This window comes from Muscardinus avellanarius (genome assembly GCF_963383645.1).
Source record: "Muscardinus avellanarius genome assembly, chromosome: 15".
NCBI classification, from domain to species: Eukaryota; Metazoa; Chordata; class Mammalia; order Rodentia; family Gliridae; genus Muscardinus; species Muscardinus avellanarius.
Window position 1 is genome coordinate 61,988,474 of NC_137801.1, and position 14,873 is coordinate 62,003,346.

A 14,873-nucleotide genomic window follows, 5' to 3' on the forward strand; every position below is an offset into this window, starting at 1 on the left:
TAAGTATTTTGCAGAGCCACCTTCCTGGAAGGTGGATTTCTCTTCTAGGTGTTGGCTGGTGTCATGGAAAAGCAGCTCTGGGAGATGCTGAGGGCAGGCAAGATCAGCTCTGGACATGAAACCCTGTTGATGCTAATGCTTCCCCTCCCCCAATACATGCCTTTAAGCATGCAAGCTGTTTCTGCTCAGGTCTTTTCTTGCTTTTAAGATGAGTGAACCAGCCGGGTGTGTTGGCGCACGCTTGTAATCCCAGTATTCTGGAGGCTGAGACCGGAGGATCGCGGTACGGGGACAGCCTCTGCTACTTAGTGAGGCCCTCTGCAACTTAGTGAGACCCTGTTTCAAAATAAAGAATGAAAAAATAGGGCAAGGGGTGTCGCTTGGAGGTCAAATGCCTCTGGGTCTCATCCCCAGACCCGCAAAAAAAAAAAAAAAAAAGAGTGAACCCACTTATGGAAGGAGAAGAAATCAAAACTTCTCTACTTTGAAACAATCCTGAAAACTATGGTCGGCAGGTACTTTTGAGGACTTTGGCTGGGTCATTTCCAAGATGGAGAGGTGTTCAGAATTCTCAGAGAAGCACTAAGAATAGGAAGGAGGATCTCCCACAGCCTCTCAGCTGCTGCTTCGTTTGCACTGTACACAACTCATCAAAGTATTGTTGCTCTGGAGGAAAACAGCTTTCCTGTACTATATGATAAAACTTTATAATTTACTGAGTGCCAGGTTGCTGGAGGCTTTGCACACATAATTATATATAATTCTTAGCTGTTCCTACTATTATTCCCTTTTCTGGATAAGCTATCAGAGGCTTAAAGAAGTTAAGTCATTTGCTTAGAATTATATGGCTAGAAAATGACAAAGAGGAGGAGATTCAAACTGGGGCAGCCTGGCTCTAGAGAAAAGAGAGAGGGGCAGAGGGGAGAGAGAGGGAGAAAGAAGGAGGAGGAGGAGGAGGAGGAGGAGGAGGAGGAGGAAGAAGAAGGGGAAGAAGAAGAAGAAGAAGAAGAAGAAGAAGAAGAAGAAGAAGAAGAAGAAGAAGAAGAAGAAGGAGAAGAAGAAGAAGAAGAAGAAGAAATTTATATAAACTCCTAAGAGCGGGGATATCATCATGGTGGTCTTTGCTATAAACTATGGAAACTATGGTTTGACAAATAGTCCCCAACACATAGTAGGATATATATATATTCACATATATTATGAGAGATTAGAGTCAACCTAAAGTTTAACTAAATTCAAGATATTTTAAAACCAAATCTTATCATTGATCTTTTTAAATGTTTCAGATGGTGGGTGCCATTTCATTTTTTTTTTTATTTTTCTTTCAGTTTAACATCTTTATTGTAGGATTTCCTTTTAAAACTCACCCAAGACAAAAAAGAAAACAAAGACAATGGCCCTGGAGGAATGCACAATTTGTTTGTTTACAGCACAGAGCTCCTTCTCTTAGTGGATTGTGCTCTTGGCTTCAGCAATAAGTGAAGGAAAAGATCTTGCCCTTTTGAAGTTCTGAGGGAGGTGGGGTGCCCACGTTAGTACGGTTGGATAGGATATGCTATCACTGTAGCGCTTCAAGGGTGGAATGATCTCCAGTCACCGTGGCGTCCACCTGCTACTGGTGTTAGTTCCAGATCTTGAGGAAGCTATCCCAGGACCCTGTTGCCACACCCATGCCATCATCAGTTACCCCCAGGCAGCTGACGCGGTTGTCATGTCCGGCCAAGACACCTGCTCTGTCGGCTTTGAGTGCGTCCCAGACGTTGCAGTTGAAGTCGTCGTACCCGGCGAGGAGGAGGCGCCCGCTCTTGGAGAAGGAGACAGAGGTGATCCCGCAAATGATGTTGTCATGGGAGTAGGTCATGAGCTCCTGGTCTGCACGGAGGTCAAACAGCCTGCAGGTGGCGTCATCCGAGCCGGTGGCAAACGCGTTGCCATTTGGAAAGAAACAGATGGCGTTGATGTCAGACTCGTGGCCTGTAAAGGTCTGCCTGGACATCCCAGAGCTTAGCTGAGGCATCACAAGCACCAGAGACAAAGAGTCTGGTGTCTGGAGCTAGAGACAGGCTCATGACGTCTCCAGTGTGTCCGGTAAACGTGGTCGTCTGCTGGCCAGTCTCGATGTCCCACAGGGTACACGTGGTGTCTCCCGAGCTGGTGATGATCTGATTGTCATCCAGGAATCGGCAGCAGGACAAGTAGCCTGTATGTCCCGTCAGCTCACGACTCACACGTACATTCCCTTCGCGCGTTTTCAGATTGTAAATGGAGCAAATGTTGTCCAGGCCACCACAGGCCACGTAGTTCCCAGAAGGGGCATACGCACAGGTCATGACCCAGGGGAAGCGCAGAGGGATGGCGTGGACCTTGTTTGTGGTGTAGCTATCCCAGATGATGAGCTTTCCATCCTGAGAGGCACTGACGAGAAGCCTGGAATCCGTGCCCCAGTGCATGGCATAGATCTTGGCCAGGTGCCCCCTCAGCGTTCTCCTGGTGCGCATCTGGATTCTTCCCACTGGGTCGATGTTGTTTGTAATCTAAGAGAGAGTTGCATCTGCACATGCTTTTCGAGCATCTCTAATTTGGTTTTTAAGCTGTTCCGCCTCCTGCCGTAACTGGTCAAGCTCACTCATCTTCAGGTCGTAATGCTTTCGGTGCTATCTCAAAGAATTAGCGATCTTGATTCAGAAGTGCTTCTGGCTGGTCTCCAACACATGTAAATTCGTCACTTAATCTTGCCGATAAAGATAGGTCCATCAGGAGTCTTTGTCACATCTAAATTGGTAACTCGCCCCGCGCCGGCGCCCACGCCGCTGTGTCGCGCGCGGCCCGCGGGCAGAGCCGGCGAGGCGGTCGGCTGCGCGGCTGCTCCGGTCCCGGCCCGCGCCCTCGCGCCCGCCGCCGCTGTCCGCCCCTCAGACGCCTCCAGCCATCGGGCGCCATTTCATTTTATTTTCATAAACCCCTTATGGAGTTGAGAAAGAATATGTCAAGTAAAGGAACTGGAGATCAGAGAGTTAAAAAGGCTTAAATATTTCTCATAGTTAATGATAATCATAAAAATAGCTAACATCATATTGCACATCTGGCACTGTGTGATTACATTATTAAATTATTTAATTCAGTTGTAACCCCTATATGGTATTTCTTTTATCATCTCCTCTACAGAAGAAACTGAAGCATAGGTAGGCTGAGAACTAGTCTTTCCATATTCACAGGCCCGACTCGTGGGTGTCGCATTCAATCCACCTGGATTGAGGATGAGACCCTTGTGTCTTGTTGGTTATTCTCACATTTTGATTGGCACACTTTTCTATGTGAAAGAGGAACCCAGTAGATGACTTACCTATTTCTCTCTGGTAAGATTCGAGGGCCAGAGAAGTCAATAGATTTTTCTGGAGTCACACAGCTTCCTGACTGATGGCACAGCTGAGGCTGGGACTGAGTTTGACAGTGGGATGGCCACTTTGTCACAGGGGGAGGCAATCTAAATTTGAATTTATAAAAGTAAGTAAAGTTAAAAATTTACTATCTCAAGTAGTAGTATAACATTCCATGCATCCGATAGTCACATGTATGTAATTGCTAGCGTGTTAAACCAGATAGAGTCCAGTACCTTTGGTTTGCTCTCCTCACCACCCTGTCAGCAGCGCCCCAGGGCCACGTTTCTCTACCGCAGATGACGTGTGCTATGGAACAGCTGCTCTGCATTTCTCTACTCATCCTTGTCTTCCTTATAATACAGGCCCAGCACTGCAGTAAGCGGTATAAAGTCCTGTTTTCAGAAAATTTGAGCTTCTCTTAAGGAGTTAAAAACCTTCCTTTCTGAAATAACCAAAAAATAGTTTTAAGAAAATATAATAACCCCACACATTCATGTGATGATGAAGTTTAAAGGCTTTTTATATACTTTTCTCTCATTTGAGCTTCAGAAGATATGAGGGAAGATATAAACACATTCGTTGCAGCGATGGGAAGGACCAAGTTCTGCAAGTGTAAACATTTGACATACAGTGTATAGATGGGCATATTGGAGGAATTCAAAGTGAGAGATGTCACCAAGGAAGGACATTTTCTGATTCTCGTATTCTATGTTTATAGCAGGTGTGGGACAGGTAGAAATAAATGTGGCATTGATGGGGCATGGCATCTGCCCTCTCAGAGCTTATAATTCAGCTGGGAAAGTGAGTCTCATCGATCAATAAAGACAAGTTAGCAAGTAGCAAATGTCTCAGTGAGGTGGAGATTTGCTCTTTGGAGTAGCTTCATTGCCTATTATAACGCCTACCACATAGTAGGCATTCAATGCGTATTCTTTAAAAAAATTTTTGTGTGCATGTAATCAATGTGTTCATTGATTACATGCACACATGTAATCATGTGTGTCCAGACATGGGAACAACTCAATGGATATAACTTTTCAAGACCCTGAAATCTGACTCCAAATCCATCTATTTATATAGTTGTCAGTTAAAATGTACACTGACTTCTCTCATTGCTTGAGCTGTTTTTCTGATAGCAATTTTTATGTAAACACAACCTTACCTCAGGAAATCAGCTTGGGCCTTAGATGACCAAGAAAGGCTAAAACTCTTGTGGGAATCAGCGAAAACAGTTTGCGTTAAAGTAAAAATAGGAATTAAGGAATGATACAGGAAAACCAGTCACAGACAGCTAACTGTTGGATCCCAAATGGGAGACTCTTTGGAAAATGCTTGGGAACATAGGTTGTCACTTGATTTTAGATATCTCTGACACGATCTCATTGTTAATGGAAGCAAGAATTTGATTTTTTAAAAAATATATTGAAGCTGGGCATGGTGGTGCATGCTCCTAGTACTTGGGAGGCTGAGACAGGAGGATCGCACAGGTTCGAAGCCAGCCTCAGCTACTTAATGAGGCTCTCAGCAACTTACTGAGACCCTGTTTCCCAATAAAGTATAAAATGGGTCTGAGAGTATAGCCTGGAGTTAGGGGGGAAAAAAAGCCCTTGGGTTCCACCCTCAGTACCACTCTATATATTGTTGTTTGAAAGGTTTGAAAAGTTGTTTGGAAGGCTCTTGGTATTTCAGAAAAATTTGAAATGGGTGTGAACAAACTTTATCCTGTAAGTAAGGCAATGCTGTATTGAGATCAATTTCTTTCTTTCATATATATATATATATATATATATATATATATATATATATTGGCAGTACAGGGGATTGAACCCAGGACCATTCTACCACTACACCCTCAGCCTTATTTTTTATTATTTATTTTGAAACAGGGTCTCACTAAGTTATGGAGGGCCTCACTAAGCAGCTGAGGCTGGCAGAGAACCTGTGATCTTTTGGTCTCAACCTCCCAAGTACTGGGATTACAAGCATGCACCACTACACCTGTCTAATTCTTGTTTTTTTTTTTTTTTTTTTTTTTTTTAGTATGGAGGAAAGCTTAAGAATTCAGTATGTCAGTGTTCTATCTATTGCGGTAGGAAATATGTGCATAATCAAACAAATGTATTATATGTGGGACTGTTTCTAATCTAATTTAATAAAAAATAAAGAAGTAATTGTAAATGGTTTGGCAATGTCATTTTCTAACATAAACTAAGATCTTCAGGGCTGTCAGAAGGAGAAACCTGGTGAAAAGATAGCAGACAGCTCCTCTGGTACTTATTCATCTTAAGAACTTGAGTGAAGCTGCCCTTCCAGATGAAATGCTACGAAGCCTTGAAGTAGATGATGCTTATGTCTGGTACCTATGGGTTCCTCGTTCTCTTGCAAAGTTTCTACCTTTGAAAGCAAGCTTGGCCTTTTACCTTCACAGAAGCACCTACAATTTAAATTAAGGCAGGGAGAGAGTTGTGAGGGATAATTCTTTAGTAGTCTAATCATGGATCCTGCCATCCTCTCAAGGATGAATTTCTACAGAACTCCCTGCCTTCAAACCTGGCCTCTGCAACCCATCTATCTTGCAAATCCACAGGTTAACTCTTAATCGCTTATCAAAGAGAGCACAAGCTCTTTGGCCAAGCATTCAGGTACAAACAGCATCTGACATAAGTCTTCGTCTAAAAACAAATTTCTCACTTTTCCATTCTAAACAAGTGTGTTGCTCATTTCTGTGCAATTATATTTATATTTAAGGCTCTCCAAGGCTTTAGCCTGCCATTTCCCCCTTAATGACGCCTTGCATCCATGCAGTTCCTGGCATCTAGTGAAATAAGATATTTCCTGATAGAATGGATGGATGGATTTAATCTCCGCTTTTTTTTAATCCTAAGTGTTATATGAAGCTTTTACTTTATCAACACATTTTTCATTTATCTAGCCTTTATTTGAATCCTAAACCACTAATCTTTACCTGGTATTTGACATACAGCATATGTGGACTTTTCTTCATTATTATTAACTAAATTGATGAGCAATTGTGGTGTGGTCATTATATACAACCACCACACTAGGTTCCAGGGATAAAGACAAATGAATTTCCTGTCCCCTTATGGAGTTTTCACTGTAGTTGAGATGAAAAAAAAATTACCAGTCATTGCTTTCATAGATACACCCAGGGAGTGTAGTGTGAGATTATCAGGAACATCTGGAGAAGGAGGACTCAGTAACAATTGGGGTAGGGGCTCAGGAAATGTTCCCAAGAGCTGATGATGCTTGAACTGAAGGGCGTTTTATCCCTGTGTATCTTTCCTCTTCATGTCTATTTGGACAGGAATTTTAATTTGCCCCAGTTCTCACATCTTGCAGTAATATTCATCCTTTGAATTTTTGAGCTGCTTTACCACAATTAAAGAGGTTTCATACTCTTATCTCAATTAATTCTCACAAGATCCATCTGACATAGGCAGAAGAAATTGGGGAAACCACAGGACTATACATATCCAGGTTTATGTCAGTGTACATTTTGAGTGTTTTTTTAATCCCCCTGGGATTACTGGGCAGTTTGAAGGGATGGGGTTACATGAGGAATTTGAACATTTTCTGATCTGCCCTTAATAGTCCTGATCTGAATCAGCTCCTCCTTCCCTTATAGGAAGGGATGAGAATCAGTCACGATGCATACTTAGCAGATCCAACTTTAAGGGCCACCTGGGGGTGGGGTTTCAAATGTGTGGTTTTTTTTAAAGTCACATGACAGAAATACTGTCAGCTTTAGCAGAGAACCTGAGGTCTTTCTAAGAGTAAAGGAAGTGGAGACAAAGATGCTGAAAAAGAGGACCAGTATCAAAAACCCTTCAAGTCTGAAAATATAAGTTATCCAGGGATGGTGGTGCACACCTGTAATCCCAGTAGTTGGGAAGCTGAGACAGGAGAATTGCAGGTTTGGGGCCAGCCTCAACAATTTAGGATGACTTTCATCAAATTAGAGAGACCCTGTTTCAACAATAAAAAATAAAAGGGGGATGGAATATAGCTCAAAGGTTGAATGCCCCTGGGTTTAATCCCTAGCGCCAAAAAAATAATGAAGTAAATCGAAGTTAAATTATAATGAGTACAGATGAGAGCTTTCTTACCAAAAGAACTTTCCTTTTAAATGTCAGGTGGCCCCTCCCTCATTTAAGCAAGCAGAGTTTTTTTTTTTTTTTTTTTTTGTCTTCAGGAAAGTGCTATATAAATATGGTAGAAATATGTTCCTGGATCATAGGGAAAGAAAATAAAAAAGAAAAGAAAAGAAAAAAAACCAGCCTCGAGTTGCAGCAATAGCGAAAGTCTGTAATCCCAGCACTTTTCTCCAGCTCTCAGGATCTAATCCTTGAAGCCACTTGGTGAAACTCAAAGATTACATGGTAACTTGACTAATAATTTAAGAGCTGCCAAAAGAAAAAATATAGCCCACTCTTTTTCTAAAGAAAGATCCATGAGTCATAGGCCTAAAAGCTCCAGTCTTTAGGCTGTAAATGTAGAAGCAATGAGCAGAAAATACGCAATACCCAAACTCCTTTGAAACAAAAATAAACCTGATGTGTAAAAGGCGTGAAGATTTGTTGCTATCACTCACCCATAGAAGATCCCGGCATACTCCTGAACCTGGGATGAGATGAACTGGGCTTTTCAGTTTTAAGTGGGGCAATTTTCTTGAACAAAGGGCCATGAAAATGTTAGTTTTTCCTTTGTTCATGTTACTCATGATTTTTTTTTTTAAATTCAAGAGACCATTAAAAACACACAGAGCTTTGGGCTCTTAAAATATGAGACTTATTTGCTCCGGTAGCTTTGTTTCTTTGGAAAGTGGGTTTCGGGTTGTATGTTGCAAAGGAATGAAATCTCCTGCCAAAATATGTTCATGTGTGTTAAGAATTCACTACTTCATTATGGTTTGTTACTGGTATAAAATGTGTCGTTTTATCTCTGAATTGAAAAGGATAGGACAGAGAACATTGAGGGTCAAGAGCATAGCTGTTGAGGTGAGACAGAGTCGGGTGTGAGTCCTGGCCCATCTGATTGCCGCCTCCAGGCTGTCCATCAAGTTTTTGAACCTATTTAAGAATTGGTTTCTTTATATGTAAAATAATAATGGCACTAGGGTACGGGATGGCAAGGAGGATTAAATGAGATAATGCATAGAAAGTCCTGACCAGGGTGCCTGGCATATCACCAGCACTCATAAACTAGAAGGTGTTATTTTTGTTACAATTGTTATTTCAACCCTCATCTACATATGATGGAGTCTTATTGAATTCACACTTTGATCTAAGACCAGACTTCCTGTATGCCTTTAGCAAACGTTTATTGGTTCTTGTCAGAACACTGAGTACATGAAGAGCTTTGATCAGGAGAATTGGGCTCAGCATATGATCCAGAGTGCTGTGTGACCCTCTGCTCGAGAAGATTAATAAGAGAGATGGCCACCCTGACGCCTGGCCATTAGGATCACTGTAGGACAAGGCACTGAGGTCACACACAAAACAAGGAGAAAGGTGAGGGTATTGATCTAAGAAAGGACTTAGGAAAAATGACATAGCCCCTTTTAAATATGTTAAGAGCAATAGTATCAAGTAAAGATTGGAGTGTGCTATGGCTTGATATAGAATTTCCTTAGGTATTGGAAGAGCTTATGTACTAATGTTCAGAGTTGAAGTCATTACGTTTTAAGGGTTGTAATCTCATCAGCGGATTAATTCATTATAATGTCTTTACTGGGTGGTGACCTAGGCACCTGGGGTGCGGCTAAAGAAGGTGGGTCCCTGAGGGTGTTGCCTTAGAGACAGTGCTTGGTCTTTGAATCCCCTTGCTCCTTTGCTCTCTGCTTCAGGTCTCTAATGTGAGTGCAGAGCCCTTGCTCTCTACCTTTTGCTGCTCTGCACCATCATGCCCTGAGCTCCACAGACCAAGCCTGACATGGCCTAGACTCTGGACGTTCCAAAAACTGTGAGCAAATAAATCTTCCTTCCTCTGTTGTTTTGGATTATAGCAGTGAGAATGTTGACTGAGACAGAAATGATCAGAGTGTTCTAATCTCAGTGGTACTAACATGGTGGGCTTGAAAATCTTTTGTTATCAAAGCTTGTCCTATGTATTTTTATGATTTTTAGCAGTGTCCCTGGTTTCTACGCTTTACATTTCACTCACATTTTTGGTAGTTTTAACAACCACAAATGTCTCCAGACTTTGTCAAATGTCTTAAAGGGGCCAAAGTGGACTAGGTCAATCATACAGAACAGAGGAGAACTACAACAAGTTTATGGAAACACCCATGAAGAAGGTATTTGTCCATCCCAAGAAAAATTTTATTACTATTCAACAAGTGTCTATAGCTGAAGGAACATGTGAGAGAGCAATAAGCTTCTGATCCCTACAGCATCCTAGCAAAGGCTAACAAATTCTGCTTTTTTTTTTTTTTTAACTAGACAAAGCATTTATTTTGAGTAGATTTTTTGGTCTTCATTATTGCAAGGTTCCTTGTTCCCTCAAACTACGTCTTTTAAAAAATTAACTTCTTTGGTGGGATTGCAAATTAATGCAACCACTTTGGTAAACAGTGTGGAAGATCCTCAGAAGAAGGAAAATAAACTTACCATATGATCCAGCAATACCACCTCTGGGTATCTACCAAAAAGAATGAAAACCAAAATACCAAACTAATGCATGAACAACCATGTTCATAGCTGCACAATTGACCATTACCAAACTATGGAACCAGACAAGATGTTCTTCAACAGATGAGTGGTTTACAAAACTATGAGATGTGTACACAATGAAATTTTGCCCAGCCATAAAGGAAAACAAAATTATAGCATTTACAGTGAAATGCCACAAAAAATAAGAAATCAGATGCTTTCCCTAATGTGCGAAAACTAGAGAGAAATTAGTAACAGGAGGAACTCTAGATGAAGAAGCGATCCTATAGAGGAACAATTAAGGTGACCTATCTGAGGGGATGGGAGGAGGGAAGAGGGAAACTCTTCAAAGAACATTATGTACTTAAAAATATTAAAGTCAATCCGGAAACCAAACATGGGAAGGAGGGAGGGTTAGGGAAAGGGTTAGGGACTGAGTAAGGGCTGATTGGGTGATGTGTGCATGTATATCTCCACAAGGTTTTTATCCCCCATTAAGATGTATGACTACAATGCACCAATAAAAATGAATTTTTGTCAGCCAAATAAGTCTAGTTCATCCTCTGCACAAAGTTATAAGGACAAGACTATCCAGGGAGGATATCAGCACCATGATTTCTGATTCACTACTACTTACGAATTTCTAAGCCTTTCTGGACCTCAGAATTTCAGGTGCTTTTTCTCATTAAAATCTGACTTTCTAAGGTTCTGATGTTGTTTGCTAACAACTATGTCAACCCTTAAACTTTCTCTGTCACTACACCTCTTTTATAATTTACGGTGTAATTGATTCACTGTTGGAACTCATGCACTCAGAAACAGAGATTCTGTTTGCTAGACACTTAGCTCTTATAGTCAGAATAAAAGGAGTCAGATGAGATATCATCAGTTTGGGATGAGATATAGGTAGATATTAGTTTTTACTAATAGATAAGGAACATGGTTGAGTTTCAAACTGTTTTCTGGACAAAAAAGCACATGATTTTGTGCTCACAGAAGATAATCAGTATGATAGTTATTGGGTTCAACAAAATTAACCTAACCTTCTGTGAAGTGGATTTTATACCTAGTAGTTTATTATTTGCCTTGACTATTAGAGTACTATAAATGCCAGTGAATTCCATGAATTCCAGCAACTTTAAGTTTGGACACTTTTTTTTACTAGCAGGTTTATACTATATTATCACAGGTTCTGCTCGCATTATGGTTCACTGGCCAAGTCCTTGTAAAATTTACATATCTCTCTCTCCAGGTAAATCTGTTCATTGCAAAGGCAATAAACTGATTTTGAAAGAGATGTACTCTATAACAGTCAGGCCCATGACTCTCTCTTCCAAATGAATTAAACATGACATCATCTGCCTAATACATGTCTACTTCTGTGCTCTGGAGATATGCCCTATCTGCTATCATACTTTAGGAGGCTCAGACTAATAAACAGGAGGCATAACCAATCCAAACACAAATGGGCTGGAGGCAAAAAAGAGACCCTGACAAGAGGAAGACAGCACTTGAACTTCTCAAGCAAGGATGACATCCATTCCTGGATTTGTAATAGACGGTCCATTAGTTTTCTTAAAATGACTGCATTAGGTAGAGTAGGCTAGGCTAGGATGAGGTAATAAACAACTCCCAAATTTCAGTGCCTTCCCAGTAAAGGTTATTTATGATTCATATTCATTGTGGGTCTATTTTAGTATTGCTCCTTGTTGTCTTCATTCTAAGACCCAGGCTGACAGAGCACTCCCTATTTGGAACATTTCTGGTCACTGAATAGAGGGGAAAACAGAGATTAGTGACTCTACATTGGCTCTTAAAGCTTCTGCCTATCAGTGACACCAACCATTTCCCACACATTATACCAACCATAGCAGGTCACGTGGCCAAGCTCCATCAACAGGGGAGAGGGATGTAATTCCCCTCCAAGGAGGGGCCATAAATATGTGCGAACAATAATACAAACTCTCATAGCTCTTCCCCCCTTTCATTGCAGAATCAATCACTGCTCAGAAGCAAGCTAAGTGATGTAAGTTTGCAAAAAATGGAAGCACACTTCTGAGTGCCCATGCAAAGGGTGGGGAATCCGGACCTACACTTCTTATCTAATGACCTCCTTTTCCTTCTGCTGAGTTGGGTGGGGACTCTGAAGCCCCATCAACTTTCCCACAGCCCCCTGCTAACTTTAGGAGAGAAGGTACCAGCTGTGTCCCCTGATGGAGTGAAGATGGCAGCTGCTAACAAAACACCATGTTTCCCCATGTAGTTCCCTTGTCAGTGCATCGAGGGGTGTGTGGCCACCTTGCTAACTAGCCACTTGTAGAGGCATTTAAAAATCCATGTGTCTGGCCTTATTACAGCAAAACCATTGCATAGGAGCTGAGCATGGGCATGTGGCACTGATGAGCTGCTGTCTGTCTAGTTAGCTTGCCTTTGTGGGCATCTCTCTCTTCCCAGTCCCCATTGCTTATGACATGAGTGTGGCTGAGATTGTGTCAGAGTGAAAAGCTCTCATTGACCGGAAAAGGAGTAAAAACAGGGAAATATGGCACGTAACTTGTCTCCATAAATTTCCTATGTTGCCTTAACCCCTTGTGCAGCAGTAAACCACCTCCTACAGTCATTCTCTTCATTGTGCCTTGGAAGATGAATTTGTTACTTTATTTCCTCGGTGTTATAAAACAGCATGCCTCCTAAGTGTTAGATAAGATGCTACTCTACAAAAGACAGCTCCTAAGTATCTCCAAAGAACAAACTCAGAACTCGAAAGACTCAACGGTGTCAAATGCTAAGTGGTCTCTTGTTTGGGCAGCCAGAGGACATATTTAGACTTGAAGCCATCATCTATAATCTACTAAATTCATGATTCTGTGATATGACTAGGCATGCTCTTTCTGCAATGGCCTAAATGTAAGGTAATGCAATAGAAACTGAATTTATTGGGTATATAAACAGCTCTCACTCTGAGATGGTGCTTTCTCTAGGTCAGATTTCCTGTGATTGGCAGAAAGCTGTGACAGCTCGTACTGTACGTTCTTAAGAGGAACCTGGGTAAAAATGGTCAATTAGAACTGCCACTCAGCCTCTCCTTGCATTGGCTGCTAGTGGACTGCCACTTGGGCTCTGAACTAGCTGTTAAGATGGGGAAATCTTGGCTCCCCAATGCTATTGGGTTAAGTGGGGTGATTCCAGGAAAATCTTAATTGCATGCCCACCTATCTGAAGTTGCAATCCAGCAAAAATGAGACAACTTATACTAGGGTGATAGAATTAGTCAGCCTCCAGTATAATTCTTTGGAGTGGAATATTTCTTTTCAATTTTATTCATAATGCTGAGGCTCACTTCATCTACCCTTTATCATATCTCCATCACAACCCTTTATCTACTGCACAGTCTTCTCCTCTGGGTAGAAGATTTCCTCCACCCCTCCTATACACAGACACACTCTCCCCACCATGTAGAAACACAGCTATGTCTGTTATCCCTCCAACCTTTCTTCTTCCAATTCCCTGATTTCAAGGTGAGTGGGGTCAGTGAAGAGAATAGCTGTCAGGAGCTGGTCTTTAGCTGATTTCCTCCTTCAGCTCTAAGGGATGTTACCAAGACATTCATTCATCTTGTAATGTTGCAAAAGAGAACAGAAGATGAATTTGGTGCCATGTGGGAAACTCAAGAAGAGAAAGGCACACAAAAGTTTCATCAGCACCATCCTGTAAGTGAGCTGAAAAGAATTTGTGTTGGATTGAGCATGTCAGATTTCCTAAAAGCCATCTGTGCGATTAAATAAATTGGGATGTCTTGGGTAAGAAAAAGAGAATTAAAGAGATGAGAGAAAGGAAGGGGAAGAGACAAAAGAGATAGTTGAAAAGATGGGGGGAGAGGAAAAGAAAGGGGAGAGCATTCTAATTACAAGGGACAGGCAGAAATGAAGACGAGAGACTCTCACAGGTGTTAAAATGCTTTAGAGCGGGGCGTGGTGGCGCACACTTGTAATCCCCGTGCTTGGGAGGCGGAGACTGGCGGATCATGCAGGTTAGAAGCCAGCCTCACTGGCTTAAGAGACCCTGTTTCCAAATAAAACTATAAAAATGGGTCTGGGAGTGTAGCCTGGAGGTAGAGGGGTTTCCAGGAACCCCGGTACCACACACACACACACAAAAATGCTTTAGAGCTTCTTCCTACTGGATGGAGTTGAAAGGATTAGTAAAGCATCTAGACAGATTGGGCATGGGATGAATCTAATCTGGATTCTATCCCCAGGACAATAAACAATAGCAACAACAACAACAACAACAACACCCACAAATATTCACTATAGTGCCTTAGTCTGGGCTGAACAACTATGCAGGAGTGAAGAATGAAGTCTCATACTGCTTGCTATTTATTTATGTTTTAGTTAAGAAGGCTATCACAGATCTACTGACAATGGGGCATTGCTTGAATAGTCTTTTATGCTGAGTTTGAATATGGTGATGATAGTGATAATGTTGATAATGATACAATTTTTTGCGGTACTCGGCATGGAACCCAGGAGCATTTTACCTCCGAGCTACATCTCCAGCCCTATTTATTATTCTTTATTTTTGAAACCTGGTCTCAATGAGTTGCAAAAGGCCTCACTAAGTAGCTGAGGCTGTCCATGAACTGCGATTCTCCTGTCTCAGCCTCCCAAATGCTGGGATTACAAGTGTGCGCCACCATGCCCGGCTTGAATTTTTTTTTTCTTTCTTACAAGACAGACAACTGTTTACACTTAGGCTTGAGTCTTTTAGGAGGTGCTGATAGACTTAGATAAACCTCCGTGTGTCTCTCCACCGTTGTGAC

The 14,873-nt window shown here is 41.7% G+C and overlaps 1 pseudogene across 1 annotated transcript; it reads right to left on the reverse strand.

The window, feature by feature from the left end:
- Positions 1-1,621: 1,621 nt before the first annotated feature.
- On the reverse strand, positions 1,622-2,630 carry LOC308273753 (guanine nucleotide-binding protein G(I)/G(S)/G(T) subunit beta-1-like; annotated as a pseudogene). Its single transcript has one exon. The product of its transcript is annotated as a guanine nucleotide-binding protein G(I)/G(S)/G(T) subunit beta-1-like (transcript).
- Between the last annotated feature and the right edge of the window lie 12,243 nt (positions 2,631-14,873).